The 12,343-nt window shown below is 40.8% G+C and overlaps 1 pseudogene; it reads left to right on the forward strand.

Annotated features, from left to right (window-relative positions):
• The first annotated feature begins 9,119 nt into the window (after positions 1–9,119).
• On the forward strand, positions 9,120–9,241 carry LOC111757890 (small nucleolar RNA SNORA40; annotated as a pseudogene).
• The last annotated feature ends 3,102 nt before the right edge of the window (positions 9,242–12,343 follow it).

Below are 12,343 nucleotides of genomic sequence, written 5' to 3' on the forward strand. Positions count from 1 at the left end.
CTTGACAAACTCCCGCAACACCCAAGCTATCCTTTAAAGCACTTCTCCAAGTGGAAATGAATGATGTTTTTTTTGACTGGTTGGGGGCGGTTTCTGGCTCATTCATCTGTATTAACAAACCCAGCAGAATGCTTGGTACAAAGTGAAAGCACGATCAGTATTTACCGAAAGCTTTAATGGGGGTCTGAGCACCCACTCTCCCAGTTGTAAATGTCATTCTGTGTGGGTGCCAGCTTCTGTGATTCTAAGAGCCTTCAACGTGAAGCACCTGGGCACAGAGAGAGCTCTAGTCGGTGGGTGGAATCCAGGCACCCAGTCGCAGAGACTGCTGTATTTTATTTGAAGCCTGTGGAAGAAAAGGCTAGCTGGGTCCATCTGGCCTGCTAACAGGTGGACTCAAACATGAAGAGGAGAAGTTCATTTAAAATCAGCCTTGCCTGAAAAAAAAGAATCTCACACTCCTTCCCTGAAGAAGGCTGTCACTTGGTTCCTTTCTCTGATGCTGACATATGCTTCAATCCCTCACTCCCAAATGCAGTTGGTATTCAGCTTTCTGCCATGTGAGGAGAGCTGTTGGGAGCCTGAAAACAGCTTGTTTCCCAGAGAGCAGCAGAAAGAAGGATTCGCTGTCGCCCTCAGGAAACTTTGCATCCTGTGCCATTGTCTGAAATCTGAATAAAGACCAGAGACTCAAAGCAGAACAGGGGCTCTGGTTGTGTCGCAGAGAGTACAGAATTTAGTGATGCTTTAGCTGGGATAAAGAGTTTCCTAGATCCACTCTATGTAGACATCTATCTTGGCTTGACCATACAGTAACTCTGGGGCTGAACTGAGTTCAAATCCTGCCTCTGTCCCTTACTAGCTATGCAGTCTTCTGCGATTCACTAAACTTCTTTGGGCCTTGGTTTCTTCTTCTGGAAAATGGGGTTAGGAGTATCTACTTTTCAGTATTACAGTGAGAATTAAATAAGTTTGTGTAAAGTTCCTAAAATTGTTTCTGGCTCATACTAAGAATGTTACTCTTCTTTTTAGAATTATGTTATTAAAAATCTTCTCCATGCCTCATTTGGTATTAGGCAATTGGAATAGTATTTCTCCAAGAATTGTTTCTAGATTACTTGCATCAGAATTGCTTAGGCCAGAGGTAATGTTCAAATACTTAACAGGGCGGAGGGACATCCATTTTTCAGAACTGGCAGCAGGTGCAATCTGGGGCAGGGGCAGGCATCCTATGCCACACATTAGCCCTGCGGGTTTTGAACCATGGCAAATCTGGGCAACATCAGAATAGCTGAGGTCATCAGGTATAGTGACTGTTGTAGTCAGGGTTTACAAGAGAAAAGATTTAATTCAGACACATCATTTGTAGGGTTATTTTATAATACCCACCCAAAGAGTCAGATGCAAAAGAGGGTGGAGATTTGTCTACACACGGAGAACCCAAACAGTCCAGCTGGATCCCACGACAATGTCCTGTAGTTGTCCAGATGAAGACGTAGAGCCCATGGCAATGTCTTCCAGGATCCAACTGGAGACCAAGAGTCCACAACAATGTTTCATGCAAGTCTGTACCAAGGATCTGCACTGAGAAGGCTCAAAGGTCAGTGGTGGAAGCTAGAAAGTCTGCACCACTGGAATGAAGGATCTGTGCCAGCAGGCAGAGGGATCTAAACTGGAGCATGGAAGTGACACTCAAGGCAAGGAGCTCCCCCGAAAAGAACCATAGCTGTCCTCAGTGACATCATGGATCCAAACTCCTCTGACAATAAGAATAGCTGAGTTCATATCAGGAAAGCCAGAGTGACAAGCTTCTCCAGGAGAATCAACAGCATATGATCCTCCCCTCTAATTCTCTTTTCATGTTGTTGGCAACAACCCTCAGGTAGGCCCTCTACACCCAGAATCATGCTGAATCAGTTCAGCTGGGTGTTGCAAGTTGACTATTAATCCACCACAGTGACCAACTGTTGTGCTTTGCCCATGATGTAGGAACTTAACCCCTGAAACCTGGACATTCTAGGAAAATCTTGAACAGTTGGTCACCTACATGCAGGGGCTTCAGTGCCATGTGTCTTTTCTAACTGGTTTAGGGATCTGCAAATATTTTTAACAACCAATAGGATCACCAACACCTACTGGTTTAAAGTAAAATGAACCTAGCACCATGTTAAAAAAATAGACTCCTGGGTGTTGCCCAAGAAAAGTTAAATAAAAATGTCCAGAGCTAAGAAATTTGTGTCTTCCGCATGCATATCAGGTGATCCTGATGCTGTCAAATTTGAACTCCTCATTAGATTGCCTCTCCAGGAAGGCGGGGCTTATGTGTATATCTTGCTCATAACTCTGTCCAGGACTAGCACATAGTAGGTACCCATGAATGTTTGAAGAGTAGATGCGTGTCACTGTACTTGGGAGGCCACTAGTGGGGCAAATAAGAACATGGTGGTTGCCAGGCAGATTGGTGGTACATGCCTGTTACCCCAGCAACTCGAGAAGATGAGGCAGGAAGATAGAAAGTTCAAACCAAGCTTGGCAATTTAGTGAGACCCTATCTCAAAAATTTAAAAATTTTTTAAAGGCTGGTGCAACTCAGTGATATATTGAGAGTACTTTTGGGTTAGATTTTCATTACAAAACAAGACAAAACAAAGTTAAACTGAAGTACAGAAATTAAGAGATTAGACTGAATTCTAATTTTTTTTCTTTATCAGTTGAGTGATTTTGGTAAGTGAATTCTCTCAGAGACTCAGCTTTCTTATTGTCTCTTTCTTAAGAGACAATAATAGAAAAAAAGAGACAATAATAGTATTGTCTAAAATACATAAGACAATTAACCATAGTGTCTAAATACATTTTCAGGAAGAAGTAACTCTCATTGTTGTTTTTATTTTTGTTTTATTATTTTTAATAATTTGGTTTCCTTTAATTTAGCAAATATTTCCTGAGATCTGTATTAGGCACAGTGTTAGATGCTGGAGTTTCTAAGAAGAATCACAATTATGTGAATAAATGATGAGAGTAAAATGTACTGGGTGGAGTAGTGATGCGATCACTCCATACTGCTGTGCCCCGTGGTCAGCCCAGGCAATGAAGCACATAGTCCTAACCAATGAAGCACTGGTTAGGACACAGAGCAGTTGACAACTGAAGACTGGGAATCTGTGCAAGAAGAATGGAAGCACTTTGCAAGAGGCTGCATCCATGCAAAAAGATGTGTCTTGTGGGGAAGGTCCAGAGTTCAGGGTGGACAGAACAGTTAGAACAGTTAGAACTCATAGTACAGAGGCAGATGAATGGCAGATTATGAAGGATTGTTTATTTCTCTTTGATAACTGATGCCTATGAAAAGCATCCTGGACTGCAGATAGCACAGTCGTGAGAAAATTAGAAGCAACATAAATGTCCAATGTGAACATTTGGTCGAGGGACTTGGTGTTCATCTTTATCAGAGAATGAAAGGAATGGTTTAAAATGAAATTATAGATCTGGCTTTGATGGCCCAAGCTTGTAAACCCAGTACTCTCAGAAGCTGAGGCAGGAGGGTTGCAAGTCTGAACCCAGAGAGGGCAACTTAGTAAGACTCTGTCTCAAAATAAAACTATATTAGAAAAAGGACTGGAAATATAGCTCCACATGAAGGCCCTAGATTTAATCTTCAGGAGAAAAAAACAAAGCATATTGCATGAAAAGATCTCTTTGTCTCTTTGCCTCAACTTCCTAAATAGCTGTGCACCACCACACTGGGGGCCTGAGATTTTTGAACAAGGAGAGATAGGTACAAACGTTGGGAGGATGTTTTAAAGTATGTTATTGTATGTGCAATCTGCCAAAGTGGAACTCATTAATATGTACAGTCACTGTACACTAATCAAACAATGGAGAAGTATGAAAGAATATGATGCTATTTTAATTTTCATCTTGATTACTTTTCTCTCATTACTGAGAAGAAATACCCAGTGCCAAAAATTAAGGAAGGAAAGGTTTATTTAACTCACAGTTTGTGAAGGTTTCGGCCTGTAATCAGCTGGTGTCAAGGCAGGGTGGCATGGCACAGGGGCAACAGTTCACCATGGCAGAAGACCACAAAAGCAACAAGAGCTAAAAAGGGGACGAGCAAGTCTCTTTTCTTCCCTTGCATTGTAAGCAGGCCATCATCCCCTAGGGTGGGGGTAGTAGCACTCATAATTCTGTGTCCTTCTCTTGCACAGGATGAAGGTGTTTACAAAGTGAGGACCTGTCCTCTACCACGCAGTTACTTAAACTTAAGTTGACACAAGGTCAACCATTACAGTATTGAAATAATGTCTTCATTCAATCCCAGTACCACCATGTACTAGTTATGTGATTTTGAGCAAGTTCGTTATTTTTGCTGTCTCAGTTTTCCAAACAAATTACCATAATGAAAGTCATTCCTTCAATGAGTTATTGAAAAAACAAAAGAAATAATCCACATAAAACATTGAGCCTAATGCTTGACATGAGTTACTCACTGAAGAAATGATGGCTATTATTACATGTGCACAAGAAAAAGTCTGGGCCAGGGTATGTTGGAAGAGTCATAACAGCTCTCAGTAGGTTGTCTTAGTTACTTTTCTCATTCAGTTTCTTTTTTTTTTTTTTTTTTTTTGGTCTTTTTCCTTTTTACTGGTACCAGGGATCGAACTCACGACTGCCTGCTTGCAAGGCAGGTACTTATGCCGCTGAGCTAAATACCCAGCCCCTTAGTTACTTTTCTCATTGTGAGGTAAAAAACCCAACATCCAAAGTTGAGGGAGGAAAGGTTGATTTTAACTCATAGTTTGTAGAGGTTTCAGTCCATAATAGGCTGTCTCCAAGGCAGGGTGGCATGGCAAAGGGACATGGAGGGAGAAATACTTCATGCAGCAAAAGCAGCAAGCAACATATAATGGAAAAGCAAAGCAGCAAGAGATGGCAGGAGCCCTCTTTTGGTCCCTTATATTTTATCCAAGCCACACTTCTTAGGGTGGGGAGCACTCACACCCAGGGCAGGCCGTACCAGAACTATGTCAAATCAACCAATAGACTAATTAATTTAAAAATCACACACTCTTTATCCCAGCATCACACCACATACTTAATCTCAGCATCATATACTCTAGATCTAGTCACCTCTGTAAAGCCCTACCCATGATTTCATGAGGCTTTGGGGGACATCTGGGCATTAGTCATGATATGAGCAATTTCATTAGAAGTGGTTGGAATGATTCCATTTTTGCATGTCTGCATTTTCTGAATTGTCATAGTGAACATTAATTATGTATATGTAAAGAAGAGAGAAAATGAATTTTGATTGCTGCCCCACTCTTAGCAGAATCTGGCATATGGCAGACGCCTAGGGAATATTTCTAGAATAACTGGATGAATGTTTGTATTAAAGTCCCAATATTATAAACCCAGTAGTAATTCCTTATAATATTGTGATCCAAGTATTGTATATTATAATCCAAGTATTTTAATCCCTTTTCCAGTCCTCCTCACAATCTGGAAAGTTATATTTGTAATTCCATTGAAACATTATTGGAGTACCAGCAGGTTGATTCCAACCTACCATCTCCAATGAAATGGAGTGAAAGTGAAAGTAATGACACACTGCTTCTACTCACATTTCATTGATCATGCCGGCCAAATTTTTGCATCTTACTTTGAAGGAGGCGAGGAAGTGTAATTCTACTAGAAAGAAAATGCAAATATTTGCAAGCAGACCTGATAACCACTATTGGGAGCACTTTTGGCTACCAGTAACAAAACATCTGCCTTGAAATGGCTAGAAAAAAGAAGATTTATTATTTTACATAACAAAGAGCCAAAATATAGGCCATATGCCAGATTTATTCATTCACTGGCTTCTGTAGTTTAGATCTGGAATGTCCTCAAGGAACCCTTTGTTCAACCTTCAACCGCAGTCCCTGGTGCTATTGGAAGGTGATGGAATTTTTACAAATGGGGTCCAGTGAGAGGAAGTAGGTCATTGGGAGCATGCCTTCAAAAAGGGATTGTGGGACTCTGGCCTGTTGTTCCTCTTCTTCTGCTTTTCAGGCACAATGAAATGAGCAATTGGTCCATTTTGCATGCCCTGTCATGCTGTGCCATCTCAAATACAGGTCCAAAAGCAATAGTACCATATGATCATGGACTGAAACCCCAATGTGACAGAAAATAGATCCCCCTCTTTTTAAATCGATTACTTCAGGCATTTTGTTACAGTAACAGAAAGCTGATTAATACACTGGCCTAAAGACATCATCAAGAACTCATATTCCTTTGTTTTCTACCCTGCCATCCTCAATTTGTTGCTCTAACTTCATTAGATAAGTCCCTTCATGGTCTGCAGATGTCTGACATCTCTCATACACCACATACTGAGGATGGCATTCAGAAATAGAAAGGAAAATGCACCTCATTTCTCCTTTTAAATACAGCTTCCAAGATGATCCACAACAGATTGATTCCCCCAGCCCACTAGCCACATGCTCTTATTTAAACCATTTACCTGGCAGGTGGATTGAGACCTCAAAGATTAGCATAAGTAAGACAAGACTTATTCCTTAGGGCTGCCTAGGAGGCCAGTCCTCCTGCTCGCCAAAATAAAGGGTGTGGGTTACTTGAAGGAAAGTGAACTAAACTGGATTTCTGATTTTTGGGATGAAAGTTACACAGAATTGCCACTGGGTAGAAAACTAACAGTGTCTGCTGCCCTGGTCCCCAGGAAGGAAAGGATGAATCAGTGTGGAGGGTGAGGGGGGAAACCTCTCTGCCACATTTGAGCTCACTGAATGATCACAACACACTGATGATGTAAATTTCCTGTCCTGCTGCACAAATCAGAAATGAAGCACAGGATGCACATAAATTGCTCTGACTCTTTACTGCACTTGGCCTGGCTGTCTTTCTGTTAACTAAAATTATGGAGTAAAATGTGAGAATTAAGTTTTATAATTCCTCTGTGTGGGGTTGGGCATGCATTTGATACCCAGCACTGACAAAAATCTTTGGGGGAAGACAGAAGAAGAAGAGGAGAATCCCCATTTTACTAATTATTTTGCAGTGCTAGAGATGGAACCCAGGGCCTCATGTGTGCAAGGCCACCACAGAACCATATTCCCTGTTCTCCAACTTTAAATTAATCAAAAATTTGTCCGATATAAGAAGGATTTCTATGATTAAGTTGGCTAATTGGTGAATTCTATTGATGTTAGTAAAAAAAATCTCTTTTTAACAAGGGTCAGTGGCAAGGAAAAATGATCAGGTGTGTTAATCTGTAACTTTATTTAGGATTAAGTTTTCCTTGAAAGGAATGTGGCCAGTCTTTGAAGTGACTCTCTGTTATTTCAGAGTCAAGGTAAAAATTTCCTGTAACTATCCTCTCATTGACATTTTCTTCTTTTTTCTTTTTTTTTTGTGGTGATAGGAATCAAACCCAGGGCTTTGAGCATGTAGGCAAGCGCTCTACCACTCAGCTGCACCTCCAGTCTCCACCAGATATTTTATTAGCCTCATCTCCATAAGAAAAATATCCATCATTTTAAAAATCAATCACTTCTCCAGGCTTTGCTAATAGATACATTGATCAGCGTACATCTAAGAATGCAGTTAGTGTGATAGAGAAATGGAGCAGTAGCTCATAGGAGACTCAGGCACAGAACCAAGAAGTGTTTGCTGGCTGCCGGGCTTACCACCATGTGGTGATGAGTGTGGAGTGTCCACTTGACTGACTTTGGGGTCTTCCCTGTGGATTTTTGTAACAAACTTCTACTTGTGTCTGGGTAATCATGGAGTTGTGGCAAGAGAGTATATGTCTGGTCCCTCATCCCCTCCTCTCTGGGACTCTTCCCCTGCTTTGCTTCCTGCCAATCACAAACTACACATCTTTGCTCCTCCATGCCCTTCTGCCATGATGTTCATACCATGGAGCCAGCCAAACATGCACTGAACCCCCTTAAAATGTGAGCTAAATTAAACCTTTTCTTTAAATTGTGGAGAGCAATAGGAGTATACATGTCTTAGTTACTTTATGCTCGTCACTGAGACAAAATACCTGATGCCCAAGTTGGGAAAGGAAAGGATTATTTCTTACAGTTTTTGGAAGTTTCAGTCCACACTCAGCTGGCTCCAAGGCAGGCGGGCATGGCTGGGCCATAGTTCATGGTGGCTGCAAACAGCAAACAGGAACCAGCAAAGAGCAAGACACACCTTCTTCCTGCCATTACATCACATCCTGGCTCCACCCTTATGTGGGTGGAGCACTGACACCATCAGTACAAGCACTAGACAATGAACGAATAACAAATGCACAATTCAAACTCATGAGCCTGGGGGCCACAGACATAAACCATGACAATACGTATATAAAGAACATACTTCTGTTGGGCTCTGAGTCTGCTCTGAGTGGAGCGGAGTGATTCCTCACCTCTGATCAAATCATAAAGAAGCCCAGAGTCTTGTCCTATTTGCACCAAAGAGGAGGCTCTACTCTTTTTTAAAGTCATCCCAAGTGCTGGGTTCTAGGTTAAATACATTACTTATACCATCACACACACTTCTTACTCCAGCTCTCAGAGGTTGGTTTTTTTCCCACAGCTGAGAAAGAAATGTGCAAGGACATATCATGTCCAAAATCACAAGGAGGTTAAGAGATCTGGGATTTGATATGAAATCTGCTTCCAAATACAAAGCTCTTAAGGACTATAACATATTTCTTCTATTTACTTGGAGAACTAGATTTTAAGATTCTCATGAAAAACCTACCAGGTAGATATGGATGGCCATCTCATATTGAATGAGAGAAGCTAATGAACTTGCCCCAGGTCACACAGCTAGTAGGTGGCAGAGTCAGGATTTAACCTGATGTCTAAATGGCCCCCCTCCAAAGCTCCCTGTGTCTGTGAAGTGCCTCCCCATACTGCCCTTGTGTTTGCCATTCCAGAATAACCTAACTGGACAACTAATTTCTTTATACGAAAAAATTAACATAATAAAGACAGGGGAGCAATTATATGTGTCATGAGATTTGTGTTTGTATACATTTCCTCCCCTCTATTTGAAATAGCTCCTGATATTCTAAAAGAATTTTTGCTGTATCAGAATGTCAAACCCATCCTAGCACGTGTGTTTTTGCTTACCTTGTAGACAAAAACTTATTGACAGGTGCAAAAAAAATTTACATTTGTAACCCAGAGCCCATCATTCAGTAAGAGTTTTGATCCATGTAAGAAAGAATATTATGATGAAGAAGAATAAAAAGCTCCATCAATTTTTTCAAGATCCCTTGAGGTTGAAATAGTTTAAAAAAGAAAGACATTAACTTGTCGCTCAGCTCTCACTTTGCATGAATCATGCAGCCTCTATGTGAGGAAACAGCCTCATTCTAGGAACTGGTAATAGAAGCTGAGGTTCATCACCTTCCAGGCCACATTTCAAATTCCACTAAGGTGCTTGTTTGAGGCTATGTGATGGTTAATTCTTGACCTGGGGGGCTCAGCCAGTGGGCTATGGCCATTCAGTGGACAGATGCTCATGTCCCAAAGGCAGTTTGGCTGCCTGAATCTGAGACCCTGGACAGTGGCCAAAACAGAGAAGAATCTTTAGTGGAGTGGCCTGTTCATTCCTTCAAGATATTTCTGTGTAAGGCATCAGAATATACTAATAGTAAGAGCAGCAAACATTCATTAAGTACTTAGATATAATTATTCTCACCAGGGTTGTTGCTATTGTTCCTATAAAACTTAAGTTAGTTAACCTTCAAAATGACCTGTAAAGAAGGCTTCTCTCTCCTGCCAGCTCACACTTGCAGCTGGCCATGAACTGTGGCCTCTCCATGCCTCCCTGCCGCTTGGAGCCTGATATGGACTGAAACCTCTAAGAAATGCCTACAGTGATCAGGACAAATGACTGTTGACTGAAACTTCTGAAATGAGGATGCAAATATTTTAATCTCTAAATTCAACACACATGAAGTTCCAGAGGCTGAGTGACCTGCGGTGAGTGTTCCCCGCACCATCCTCCGAACCCAGGGAGTTTGGGATCCTTGCTGGGGCCCAGCCAAGGAACTTTGCAGCTTCTTGCTACACTGGACCAGCTCAGTGGGTCTTCAACAACTGCTCACATGGCTCCCGGCCATGCTTGGCTGACTATGGGGTCCCTGGCCTGCCAGTGCCTTCAGTTCTGGAATGTCCCCGCACCATCCCCTGAACCCAAGGAGTTTGGGATCATTGCTCACACCAGCCAAGGAACTTCGCAGCTTCCTGCCACACTCAACCTGCACCACAGGGCTTGGGCCTGCCTACTCCACCCCCAGTGATCCTCTCTCAATCTGGGGAACTGGGCAGTCAGAGTCCCAGGAGCTGAGGGCATAGAAGAGGATTTCCAACAGGCCCTGGGGGAAGTCTTGGAATAACACTTGAAACATGGAAATATAGGAAAATGACAAAATGAAAGACCAAAATACAATCTGAAACCTCCAGCCCATCCCAAGAAATCCTAGGAGCTATGTACACAGAAGAAAATATATGCCATACACCTGAAATACCTGACATAATAGCAACTGAAATAAAGAAGAAACTCTGGGAAGCTTTAAAGGAATTCAAATTAGAAATAATCTCCCAGGTAAAAGAAGAAATGGTAAAACAAATGAAAGAAATGCTGAACATATCTAAAGAAGATGCAGTTGAAAAATTGGAGGAACTAAACAAAAAGGTAGAATCTCTGGATGAACAATATAACAAGGAAAAACAAACAGAATACATAAAGCAGATGCAAAGAGATATACAGGAAATCAAAAATTCCATTGAAAGTTGTAAAAACTGGCTCAATGAAAGTAAAGATACAATTTCAAACCTCAAAGACAAGATTGCAGCTAGTGAACAGGAAAGGAAAAATCTTTTAAAAATAACAAGGAATCAGGAAATAACAATTCAACAGTTGCAAGATGATGCAAAGAAAAACAACATACGATTGATAGGGATAAATGAAAAAGAAGGGGACAACATAAAGGATATCAAGAGGATATTCAGAGAAGTAATAGCTGAAAATTTCCCAAACATGTGAATAGAAACTGACATCAGGATCAGTGACGCATATAGAACTCCAAATAGCCGTAACCAAAATAAAACTACACTCAGACATATAATAATAACTATCTCACAAATCCAATATAAGAATAGAATATTAAAAGCTGTCAGAAAGAAAAGACAGATCACCCATAAAGGAAAACCTATTAGAATCACAGCAGACTTCTCAGCACAAACAATAGTGTCAAGAAGAGAATGGAGTGAAGTATTTCAGATCCTAAAGGAAAATGATTTCCAACCTAGACTGATGTACCCTGCAAAACTGTCCTTCAGAATCAATGGAGAAATAAGATGCTTCCATGACAAAGAACAGCTGAAGAACTTCATGATCACCAAGCCAACCCTGCAAAGAATGCTGAAAGACAGATTAGATACACTTAGGAAAAAAACCACTAAGCAAAGCAGACAATTAAACAGAATGGAAAGATAAAGATGCAACAGCAGCAAGATAACATGTCAACAATAAACCAACATATAACAGTTATAACCATTAATGTAAATGGTCTCAATGCACCAATTGAAAGCAACAGACTGGCAGAATGCGTCAAAAAACAACATCCAACCATATTATGTCTACAAGAAACCCATCTAACCCAAAAGGATACTCACAGACTGAAAGTCAAAGGATGGAAAACAATACTACATGCCACAGGAGCCCCCCCCCCCAAAAGCGGGGGTAGCTATTCTGTTGGCAGACAATGTAAACTTTAAACCAATAATGATCAGAAGAGATAAAGAAGGTCATTACATACTGGTTGGGGGAAACTTCAAGAGGAAGAGATAACAATCTTAAATATATATGCACCTAATTCCAGAGCACCCAGTTATATAAAGCAACTATTAATAGAAATGATAAACCAAATTAGCAATAACACAATCATAACAGGAGACATTAACACACCATTGACGCCCAGGGACAGATCAACCAGACAGAAAATCAGCAAAGAAATAACAGAACTGAACCACACCTGTAAACAAATGGACTTGATAGACATATACAGAGTGTTCCATCCAACAACATCAGAATATACATTCTTATCAGCAGTACATGGGTCATTCTCTAAAATAGATCATATATTACCTCACAGAGCATATTTAAATAAATGCAAGAGTTGAAATTATCCCTTGCATGTTATCAGATCATAGCACAATGAAATCAGAAATTAACGATAAAAGATACTGCAAAAATCCCACAAACACATGGAAACTGAATAACACACTCTTGAGTAATCAGTGGGTCACAGGGGAAATTAAAG

This window comes from Cavia porcellus, unplaced genomic scaffold (genome assembly GCF_034190915.1).
Source record: "Cavia porcellus strain 051 isolate PalLab524CR breed Dunkin Hartley unplaced genomic scaffold, mCavPor4.1 scaffold_13, whole genome shotgun sequence".
NCBI lineage: Eukaryota > Metazoa > Chordata > Mammalia > Rodentia > Caviidae > Cavia > Cavia porcellus.